Source organism: Girardinichthys multiradiatus, chromosome 19 (assembly GCF_021462225.1).
Source record: "Girardinichthys multiradiatus isolate DD_20200921_A chromosome 19, DD_fGirMul_XY1, whole genome shotgun sequence".
Lineage (NCBI taxonomy): Eukaryota > Metazoa > Chordata > Actinopteri > Cyprinodontiformes > Goodeidae > Girardinichthys > Girardinichthys multiradiatus.
In genome coordinates this window covers 2,406,095-2,416,687 of record NC_061811.1, presented here as the reverse complement: position 1 = coordinate 2,416,687, position 10,593 = coordinate 2,406,095, and positions in this window count along the sequence as shown.

Here is a 10,593-nt window from a genome sequence, read left to right as displayed (position 1 = left end):
AACTGTTTGCTGCAAGACATGCTAGTTTATCAGCAATACACTCTGGGACAGTTGTAACAAACTCACTTGGGGTAAGTTGTAACTTTTTAATCATTGTTACAACTTACCATGAGATAAATTTGGTACAGTCATGAATAAAATGTCTTTTATTTCAGCATGCCCAGGACTTGGAAGAAAAAGACTGACAGGGGTGTGCCTCTAAATGTTTTGGAGAAAGCATCAACAGATGTAAAAGTGCAGGGAAAGTCAGTCAGATTGGTGGCAAAACTGTACGGCATTTGCCATGTCACACTATACAGATTCTACAAACCGAGGAAAAAGCTTGAAGACCAGGGATCAAATAAACGTCCTTGTGTAGGATACAGTTCTGAAAAGAAAGTGTTCACTCTTGAACAAGAGAAGTTTGGAAGCTGCAAATGCATGCTTTGGACTGCGAACAAAGGAGGTAGGCTAAGCACAGAGGTTTAGATTTAGATATGTAAAGATACATTTATAAAATGTTATAATGGCAATGTCAAGCATAATGATTGGAGACATACATAATCTTTTCATATGATTACTGTTACAGGTAAGGAATCTTGCATATCAGCTTGCAGTGAAATATGACTGCAAACATCCAAAGTCGTGGGACTTTCAATGGCAGGACCAGATTGGTTTTCTGGCTTTATGAAATGAAACCCAACTCTATCTATTAGGAGTCCTGAGGTCACCAGCCTCGCAGAGGCCACTAGTTTTTGGCAATGTGGCAATGTTTCTTGGGAAACTTGATTAAGTGATAAAGAGGCACAACTTTAACGCAAATGACAGTTGGAATGTTGATGAAACTGGCATCACAACAGTGCAGACCCCTGGCTGAGTGATTGCAATATGTGGAACCAAAAGGTTGGGGCAATGACATCTGTTGAAAGAGGTTCACTGGTCTCAATTACACCTGCAATCAATGCCATTGGCAACACAATTCCTCCCATGTTTGTGTTCCCTTGCATGCGTTATGCAGTCCACTTTATGCGAGATGGGCCAGTAGAAAGTATTGGAAGTAGAAATAAATCAGGAAGAGGATTTCATAAAATTCCTTCTCCACTTTGCAAACCACACCAAAGTTAGCTCTAAGAAAAAGGTGCGCATTCTTTTGAATAATCATTGCTCACATATCTCTATTGCAGCCATCAACGTCTGCAAGACCAATGGTATTGTGCTCCAGCAACCAGCCAAACTCCTGCTCCAGCAACCAGCCAACCCTCTGCTGAAGAAACACTCACTGACAAGTCCTTTATCCCAGTATTGGTCCGACCCTTACCAAGAGCCAGGAATGAAAAAACTCACCGTAACAAGACTGTCCGAGCTACCGCACCCTGTTGGCGGTCAGACGCCTCGGAGCCCCACCGGTACTTGGACCCCGGAAACAATCACACACTCTATCTAAAGACTCTTAAAATAAACAAATCTCAAACAGTTTCTAACTTTTAGCTCCTTTAATCTAAATTAAGGCAGAGGAACGTTTACAGAGATCAGCGCTGAGGCTCCCATCTCGGACTGTGTAAGGATGACGAAGAGCCCCGAAAGAAGGTCACATATAGTTTTTATTCTGGCACTCCAATGCAATGGATGTTCTCTCCCTCAGTGATTATCAGTAGACTGTGTCACCATTGTGGTGTCTATCTGTTAGATTTTGTAGTAGCGGGTGTCCATCATCAATCTACAGGGGTTGGACAATGAAACTGAAACACCTGGTTTTAGACCACAATAATTTATTAGTATGGTGTAGGGCCTCCTTTTGCGGCCAATACAACGTCAATTCATCTTGGGAATGACATATACAAGTCCTGCACAGTGGTCAGAGGGATTTTAAGCCATTCTTCTTGCAGGATAGTGGCCAGGTCACTACGTGATACTGGTGGAGGAAAACGTTTCCTGACTCGCTCCTCCAAAACACCCCAAAGTGGCTCAATAATATTTAGATCTGGTGACTGTGCAGGCCATGGGAGGTGTTCAACTTCACTTTCATGTTCATCAAACCAATCTTTCACCAGTCTTGCTGGGTGTATTGGTGCATTGTCATCCTGATACACGGCACCGCCTTCAGGATACAATGTATGAACCATTGGATGCACATGGTCCTCAAGAATGGTTCGGTAGTCCTTGGCAGTGACGTGCCCATCTATCACAAGTATTGGGCCAAGGGAATGCCATGATATGGCAGCCCAAAGCATCACTGATCCACCCCCATGCTTTACTCTGGGCATGCAACAGTCTGGGTGGTACGCTTCTTTGGGGCTTCTCCACACCGTAACTCTCCCGGATGTGGAGACAGTAGAGGTGGACTCATCAGAGAACAATATATGTTTCACATTGTCCACAGCCCAAGATTTGTGCTCCATGAACCATTGAAACCGACGTTTGGCATTGGCATGAGTGACCAAAGGTTTGGCTATAGCAGCCCGGCCGTGTATATTGACCCTGTGGAGCTCCCGACGGACAGTTCTGGTGGAAACAGGAGAGTTGAGGTGCACATTTAATTCTGCCTTGATTTGGGCAGCCGTGGTTTTATGTTTTTTGGATACAATCCGGGTTAGCACCCGAACATCCCTTTCAGACAGCTTCCTCTTGCGTCCACAGTTAATCCTGTTGGATGTGGTTCATCCTTCTTGGTGGTATGCTGACATTACCCTGGATACCGTGGCTCTTGATACATCACAAAGACTTGCTGTCTTGGTCACAGATGCGCCAGCAAGACGTGCACCAACAATTTGTCCTCTTTTGAACTCTGGTATGTCACCCATAATGTTGTGTGCATTTCAATATTTTGAGCAAAACTGTGCTCTTACCCTGCTAATTGAACCTTCACACTCTGCTCTTACTGGTGCAATGTGCAATCAATGAAGACTGGCTACCAGGCTGGTCCAATTTAGCCATGAAACCTCCCACACTAAAATGACAGGTGTTTCAGTTTCATTGTCCAACCCCTGTAAGTGTGTTGTGGCTATCTAATCAAACCAGTTATACCAGCTGCTCCACTATCAAGCCCAGTGCCCCAGCCTCAGGTCATTTATGACAATCCTTGGGCCATTTTTCAGCTGTTTTCCAGCTTTATCTTTTAATTGTCTCTTGTTTTCTCCTCTATCCCTCCCAGTTGACTTTATTTCCATCCTGTTTTTTCCTACATGTCAAAACAGCATCTTACCAATGTACACACTCACATACACACATGCAATAACCCAGACACGCCGACTGTGCCATTCATACACACTTCCCCCCATAGTTCATGGAGAGGCGTAACAGCACTAATCTGTCACGCTCTGTCTCTCTAATTCATTACCAACACTATAATCCAGCACACCTCTGATGTGATCAGGCTCCAATTAGAAACGCATCAAGCTCAAGGTGTGCTTAATAGCCTTGTCAGAGACACACTTCCCAAGCCGCCACCCTCCTTCCGCCCTCTCCTCGCTCTCCCTCCCCCACAGACACCAGGATGCAATTTCACATTGACAGTGCCATGTTACTGCTGACAATAATGTTTATCTATCAGATGTTTGAACTGAAGATTCAGACCTGAGGTTCTCTCAAATTAGCTCATTGATTGAGGTAGAGATGAGTTGCTGCATAATTGACTCGATAGTTCAAGTCATTGGTGAGATGCAGGGCATCCATGTTCCCATTAAACAGAGCATCACTTTGGAAGATTTTCACCATGATTTGATTAAGTGGATTAATAAATAAACCTGCTTCTCTTTTTTTTACTCAAGAACAGGAAGAGATGAAATTATTCACAACATAACTTTTTATGATATAATTTTGTAGTTGCCTATTTTTCCACTTTTAGTGTTGGAAAGGTTATTGATTCGAACTGCTTCATGTCCATGAACCTGTGCTTCATACATATTGGTTGTGACATCAATCAATGAACACTGGAGTTCGGCTGGCTTTTCTGTCAACTTTTCCACTTCTAATAACTTCTAAATGAGTCCTCCATAAAAGGTAGTGCTCATGGAGCTGTGCATGTGCAGTCCACCGAGATTATATCTGGTAATGACCCGTAAGTCAGTTTTTGACACGTAGTTCTTGTTCTGCCAGCCATCCACTGTGGAGGAGGCGTCTAACTTACCGCTGTCCAGACAAGTGAACCAGAACAAATAATTTCTGTCAGACAGGTTCATGTGTGCTCACCCTGAAGTCCTCCACACACACCAGTAGGTATGTTGAAAATGTCCTGGCAGAATCCTGGCAGGTAAATAGTTTTAATTTTCCTTCAGAAAGTTTACAGCTAAAGGAAAGCTCCCTTGAGTTGATGGCTTGGGCGATGGTTTAGTATGAAAGAAGGTGTGGAACTATTTTACTGTAACAAACATATAAAATGACATTAAATGTTGGTGAATGAATTTAATTTAGACATTGTTGTTGGGATTGAACTCCATACCAAAACTAAAGAAAATAATTGATATTTATTTCTCTAAACAACATTAACAATAAGATGAGTTAGGAAGTTTGGAAGATTGCAAAGCACTGATTTTTGTTTTTAATATTTCTAACAGCTCTGGCACTGCACTGCAATGAAAACATGAAAAAATATAGGCATACATCCTAAACTACAATACTTTAACATTTTGTAATTTTGGCTGTTACTGATTTTTCAAATTAAATTTCAAGCTTTTTTTTCTAACACAGAAACCAAATTGATATTGTCCTTGATGATACACTGTCTTGCAAAGGTACCCATAACCATTTAGGTTTGTCAGATGTTTTCACATTACAGCCTAAAACTTTACTGTTTTTTTTTTAAATTGGGATTTATGTTATAGAACAACACAAAATAGCATATGGGAAAAGGGATACCTGGGTTTGGCTGAGTCAATACTTTGTAGAACCACCTCTCACTGCAAATACAGCTGCACGTTTTTGGAGTTTGTGTTTTTCAGTTCTGCACATCTGAAATGTTGGCCCATTCTTCTTTGCAAAACAGTTCTAGCTCAGTCAGATTGGAAAAAATGCTGAAAAATTATTTCCTGGTCTTGCCAACTATGCTCAGTTAGATTTAGGTCTGGCCTTTGACTAGGCCACTGTAACACATGGAAATTATTTGATCTAAACCATCTCATTGTATCTCTGGCTGTATGTTCAGAGTTGTTGTCCTGCAAGAAGATGAACCTCCTCCCCCCAGTCTCCAGTCTTGTGCAGCCTCTAACAGTTTTTTTCCAGAATTATTCTGGATTTAGCTCCATTCATCTTCCCATCAACTCAAACCAGCTTCCCTGTCCTTGATGAAGAAAGCATGAACCCATGACATGATTGTGTCACCACCATGTTTCAGTGTGACAATTGTGTGTTCAAGGTGATGTGCCAGAATGCATTCTTTCACATATTCGCCATACTCTTTTTTCCATGTTCAGATAATGGATTGAAAATATTGAGAAGTGGAATAAAAAGCAAACATGGCTTTCAAATTGCTTCACAAATACAATTGTGAAAAGTGCCATGTTGATATGTATTATTTCTCTTTTACTCTGACTTCCAAAAAAATAAAGAGCAGGGCAATGAAATGCCTTGAGAAGTCACATAATTAGTAAATAGAGAACACCTGTGCATAATTTAATTATTTTAAATAAAACCTACCAAGACATGGATGTCCACCTAAACTGACAGGCAGGGTAAGGAGAGCATTCATCAAAGAAGCAGTAAAGAGGCTTGTGGTAACTCAGATGTACAGGAGACTAACTTCCTAAATCAAAAACATTATGCACATTATCATTGTTTACGCTACAGCAACAGAAACTGTTACAGTCCAAATAATAGCTTCATTATAACTTCTTACATAGCAAAGCCCCCTGTTCATGTATTAAAAACTCTGTTGTTTCCGTTACATTTAGAGATGATATCTGATGACACCATGTAAGAACCATATATTCAAACAATATAAACCAAAAGAAAAAAGGTCACTGCTGTTTTCTGCATTTCCAAGTTTGTAAAATTAGAAAAACCTGCAGTTTACCATTTAGATTATGACCTACTGTCATAGTTTGTTTTTTTGCAGGGAAGAACTGCAGGAAGCTTGAGGTTTTCAGGTAAGATGAGTCTTTATTATCCATGGCAGGACACAGACAGGGTATCCAACACACGAGATCACACATACACATAACATAAGGAACCAGCGGGGAACAACGGAAACAAACGGGCTTATATACAAAACTGAACAGCATGGGGAACCAATGACAAACGTGACAAGACAATCAGGGGAAAACACAGAACAGGTGTGGGCTTGGGGTACAGGGAGACAGAAAACAAAGGACCAGACCAGGTAATATTACAAAAACACAGGCAGGTATGACATCTATGGAGTTAAGGTTATGGTTTATACAAACCACATTTTTACTTTCTCTACATTTTCTCAAACAAAGGAGACTTTTACAGATTTTTAAACATTGATAAAGAAGTAAAACAGATCCCATAGACATACTATCTGCTGTAAACCTCGAGAGATGGCGACTTGAGTTTAAGACCCCACGAGTCACACTTAAGTTGTAAAATTAAAAGACTTGAGACTTGACATTGACATGTTGACATCTTATGAAATGAAGAGTCAAAGGAAGCCAGTGAGTAAGCTAAAGACTGCAGCTCCTGCATGTTTTAATGTAAAAGGTTAAGATTATTATGGGATGTTATTGGTTTATAACAATCTGTTCATACTAGCTGTAGCTTCATAATAATGGCCATATGATAATGACCAAATGAACGTCTCTCCAACTGAATGCTGTATTAAACTACTTTGGATCATTTAGGAAAAAAATTAAATGTAACTTACCTCTCGCTGCTAAGCTAGATTCTACATTAGGAGACCTCCTGGTGGAAACTTTAAAATAAAAGCACTTCCTGTTCTGTTCATTCAGAAGGGCAACATTTATTTACTTACTGCACTTCGTTCATTATCCTGTATTTTATACTTTAAAATTGATCATCTTTACCATTTAAAATTGAGAAGAAAGGTTTTAAATGTGGATGTGCTGCTGAGAGCAGCAGGGATGCATACCCCTGGAGAAAATCAATCAGAAATGTAGCTTATTGGTTTAGCTTGGCCAGAGAAAAGTGTTCATTGTTTGTTTCTGTTAGCACCATCTTCACAACATGAAAAGTAGAAGTGCTTAAGAGTGTTCTCTAAATGAGGGCTTTGTGTATCCCATGTTCTAAACAAAAAACCATTTCATTTAGTTACAATATTGGTGACAGAATATCCAATTACTATAAGAGCAGGGGCACTGCCCAGTTAAATCCATTAATTCATGATACCTTAATGCCATCTGGTCAGGTCCCAGTAAGTCCTGGAGGCTACAATAAGCTTACTAGGATTTAAAGTCGCTGCAATAAAGACACATACTGATATTTAAACACAGCTGAACAAATCCTGCACACCTGTTCCTGAAAATGTTTCTGATGCACATCAGTCCCATCAGTTCCTAAAATAACATCAGGCTTTTTTTCAATCTAAAATAATTTTCATCACACTGTAGAAACATGTTTTTGCAGGATTAGACTGAGACTGTGCATGACAAAGGATTTTATTTTAAATCGTAAGGCTTTCCATTTGTCACTATGAAAGTTTAAAAAACTGTTTTCTGCACACATAACTTTTAAACCTGATATTCTTTCTCACTGTCTTTAATGAAACATTGGTTTATTGTGAGGAATTTTAGAGAAACGGACCATATAAGATTCGACCAAAATCTAAGTTTAAATCGTCAGCTAAAACGGGGGGTTAAGACTGAGGTCAGTCTAATATAATTCTGTGGTTCCTAAAAGTAGTAGTGAAAATCTATTAAATTGCAGCAGGGGTTTCGATAAAGTTAAGAAATTATTATTTTTTAAGTTTTGAAATTATGTTCATGTGAACTCAAAATCATTTTCCTGCTTCTTAAATCTGATATCCAGACCTTTGTGCCTTCAAGAGACTTTTGGCTCTCTACTAACTGATTACTTTTTTTATGGTCTAATCAATATGCCTTTAACATGACTAAGAAGGAAACAATAATCTTGCCAATGGCAGGGAGGAGCTGATTTATATACCCGGGGCTCGACAGAGAGATAAATAACAGCAGCTGTGTGAGAAAAAGAGGGAACATGTGTGGAGAGCAGACTAGATGAGCAGAAGGTGTAGGAGATCGAAATTATACATCTCCATGTTGTCCTTTTTGACATCCTATCTGGTTCTCTGCAGGATGCCAAAGTTATTCTTGGCTTTTCTGGAGCAAAGTAAAAGTCATTGCTTTGGACAATAAAACCGGAAATAGATTCTGAGTGATAATGGGGGACTTTGACAGAGAACAGAATGAACTTACATTGCTCGAGGTAAAAGAAAAAAGATTAGATACAAGTTACAAAGTGTGCGAAAATCGACCAAATTTTCTGCGAGACAATAAATCTAAAGCCACAGAGGCAGCCATTCTGCCCTTCAGGAACCTTCAAACAGTAGAATACTGAAACACATTTTCGTACTCAGGTAACGGTGAAGGTGATGGTGACGGTGAGTCGAGCTTCCACCTTGTAACAAGTTTAAGATTAATTAAAGTTAGTTCACTCAGTTACTCAGGTTGTATGGATGTATAATTAAGTTCTTAATTAGGCAAAAAAAAAAAAAGATTTTATCATTTTAACGTATACATTATTAGGAACAATTATCCTCTGAGACTGTTTGTTGCTCTCCAGCCAACATTGTTAATGCACTGTTGGTGATAGTCAAAGTGAATCATTCTATTGACCATGAAGGTCTGAATAAAATTCCATGATAACACATATGATGTTCATTTATAACTGATGTCAGCAAAAGAAAAAAAACACACAAATGCATTGAACCCTGAAGGCATAAAGGGATTTGCTGCCTGACCTCTCTCAAAGTGACATATTGAGCTTCAAATTACATCATGACACAAATCTTTAAATGAAAGAGTTTTAAGGCAGAATTTCTATGTAATGGTCTGCATATTCTTCAGATCTGTGGAAGACAGCTCCAGAAAATCACAGAAGGTAAGTCACTGAACCCTCCATGATGTTTGAAATTATTCTTTAATTATTCTGACATGTTGAGTTTCTTTATCGATCCCATGCTTGCTTCCTCTGACACATGTCTGCATACCACACCATAGAACCTGGGAGGATTAAGCTGAGGACACATTACAACATGTTTGTATAATTTACCCCAGTTTGTTCCAGTTAGAGTCTGCACTAGTTAAGGGCGGTCAACATGGCTGGTTGGTCACAAACATCTATCAATCAGTGGGTAATGGAAAAAGACCCGATTCGACCTTAGTCGCAGCTGAAGCTGGATGCAATTTAGTTGTGTGAGGATTTTACTGTGTATGAGGTGATGCTCCATAGCTCAGGAGAGAAGTCAAATTTGGCTTCCTTTAGAAAATGTTGAGGAAGCCATTATAGAACATGCACTTATAACTTAACACCATGATTTGATAGAGCTCTGCATGAGTCACATTAATATCTAATCTGGGTAAATTGAATTAGTTTAAGATTTCATGAGCAACTGTGATGAAATTAGTTCACAGCAGCCTCAGAAAATGATTGAGAGAAACAACCCAAACAATTGCTTGGTCATATTCAGTAGCTGATGAAATATTTCAGCCTGTACTGAAGTTATAACAAACTCTAACATTCAGTAGCTGTTTTTCATTCTTGATCTAAATCTATATTCATTGAGCACTTTAAAGGAGTGATGACTATTTAATACTGATTAAAGATCATTAGGCCAGTATGATTTCGCCACAGTTTAGGAAATATGTAAACATACACAGTTGCATCAGCTGGACGTTATGTAACTGTTGTGATTATTAATCTGAGAATATTATTTAATATTAATATTTTAATATTTTATCAAATAATATTTCAGTCTGTTAAGGGTTGTCCTGTGAATACCAGCCCAGTAAGGCGATGGTATTAGGACAAAATAGAAAGGTGTGAGACACAATTTCCTAAAATACAAGAATTTATTAACAAAAATAAGTCAACTCAAAGTCAAACATATTTCAATCAACAAACTCTTTACTATGCTAAAACAATCCAACTAAACTACCAAGCAGAATTAAAGAATAATGAAGACTAATGGGCTATGTACAATATAAACAAGTTGATTAAAGATGATTGAAAATCATGACCAAAAAGAGTGATGCAACATTACCATGCAATGTTTATGTTTGAGAACCAAGGATTATCTTGAAGAATCTGGAAAGGAAGTTAAGTTAGTCTTGGAACCAACTAAAGCAATAATCAGCAAACATTTAGACAACCATTCACAATGCAAGATCAGATAAAATATTATTTTAATAAAATAATGTTTTAAATAATGATTTGCTGAATAAAACCAACCTTCTGGATGACTAATTCTCAACGGTGTCTCATTAGCTGCCTTTATTTATTGAAATAATATTTGAAGAAATATTATTAAGGGAATATTTTGGAAAGAGCCAAATCTTCCTGGAGAAATGGGGCTTAATGATGTTTACTTAGTTATCCAATTTAGTGAAATAATGTTTAGGGACTATTATTTACTGGATTTAAACTAACAACCTTTCTGTTAAATATTATTTAAGCACCAGAATC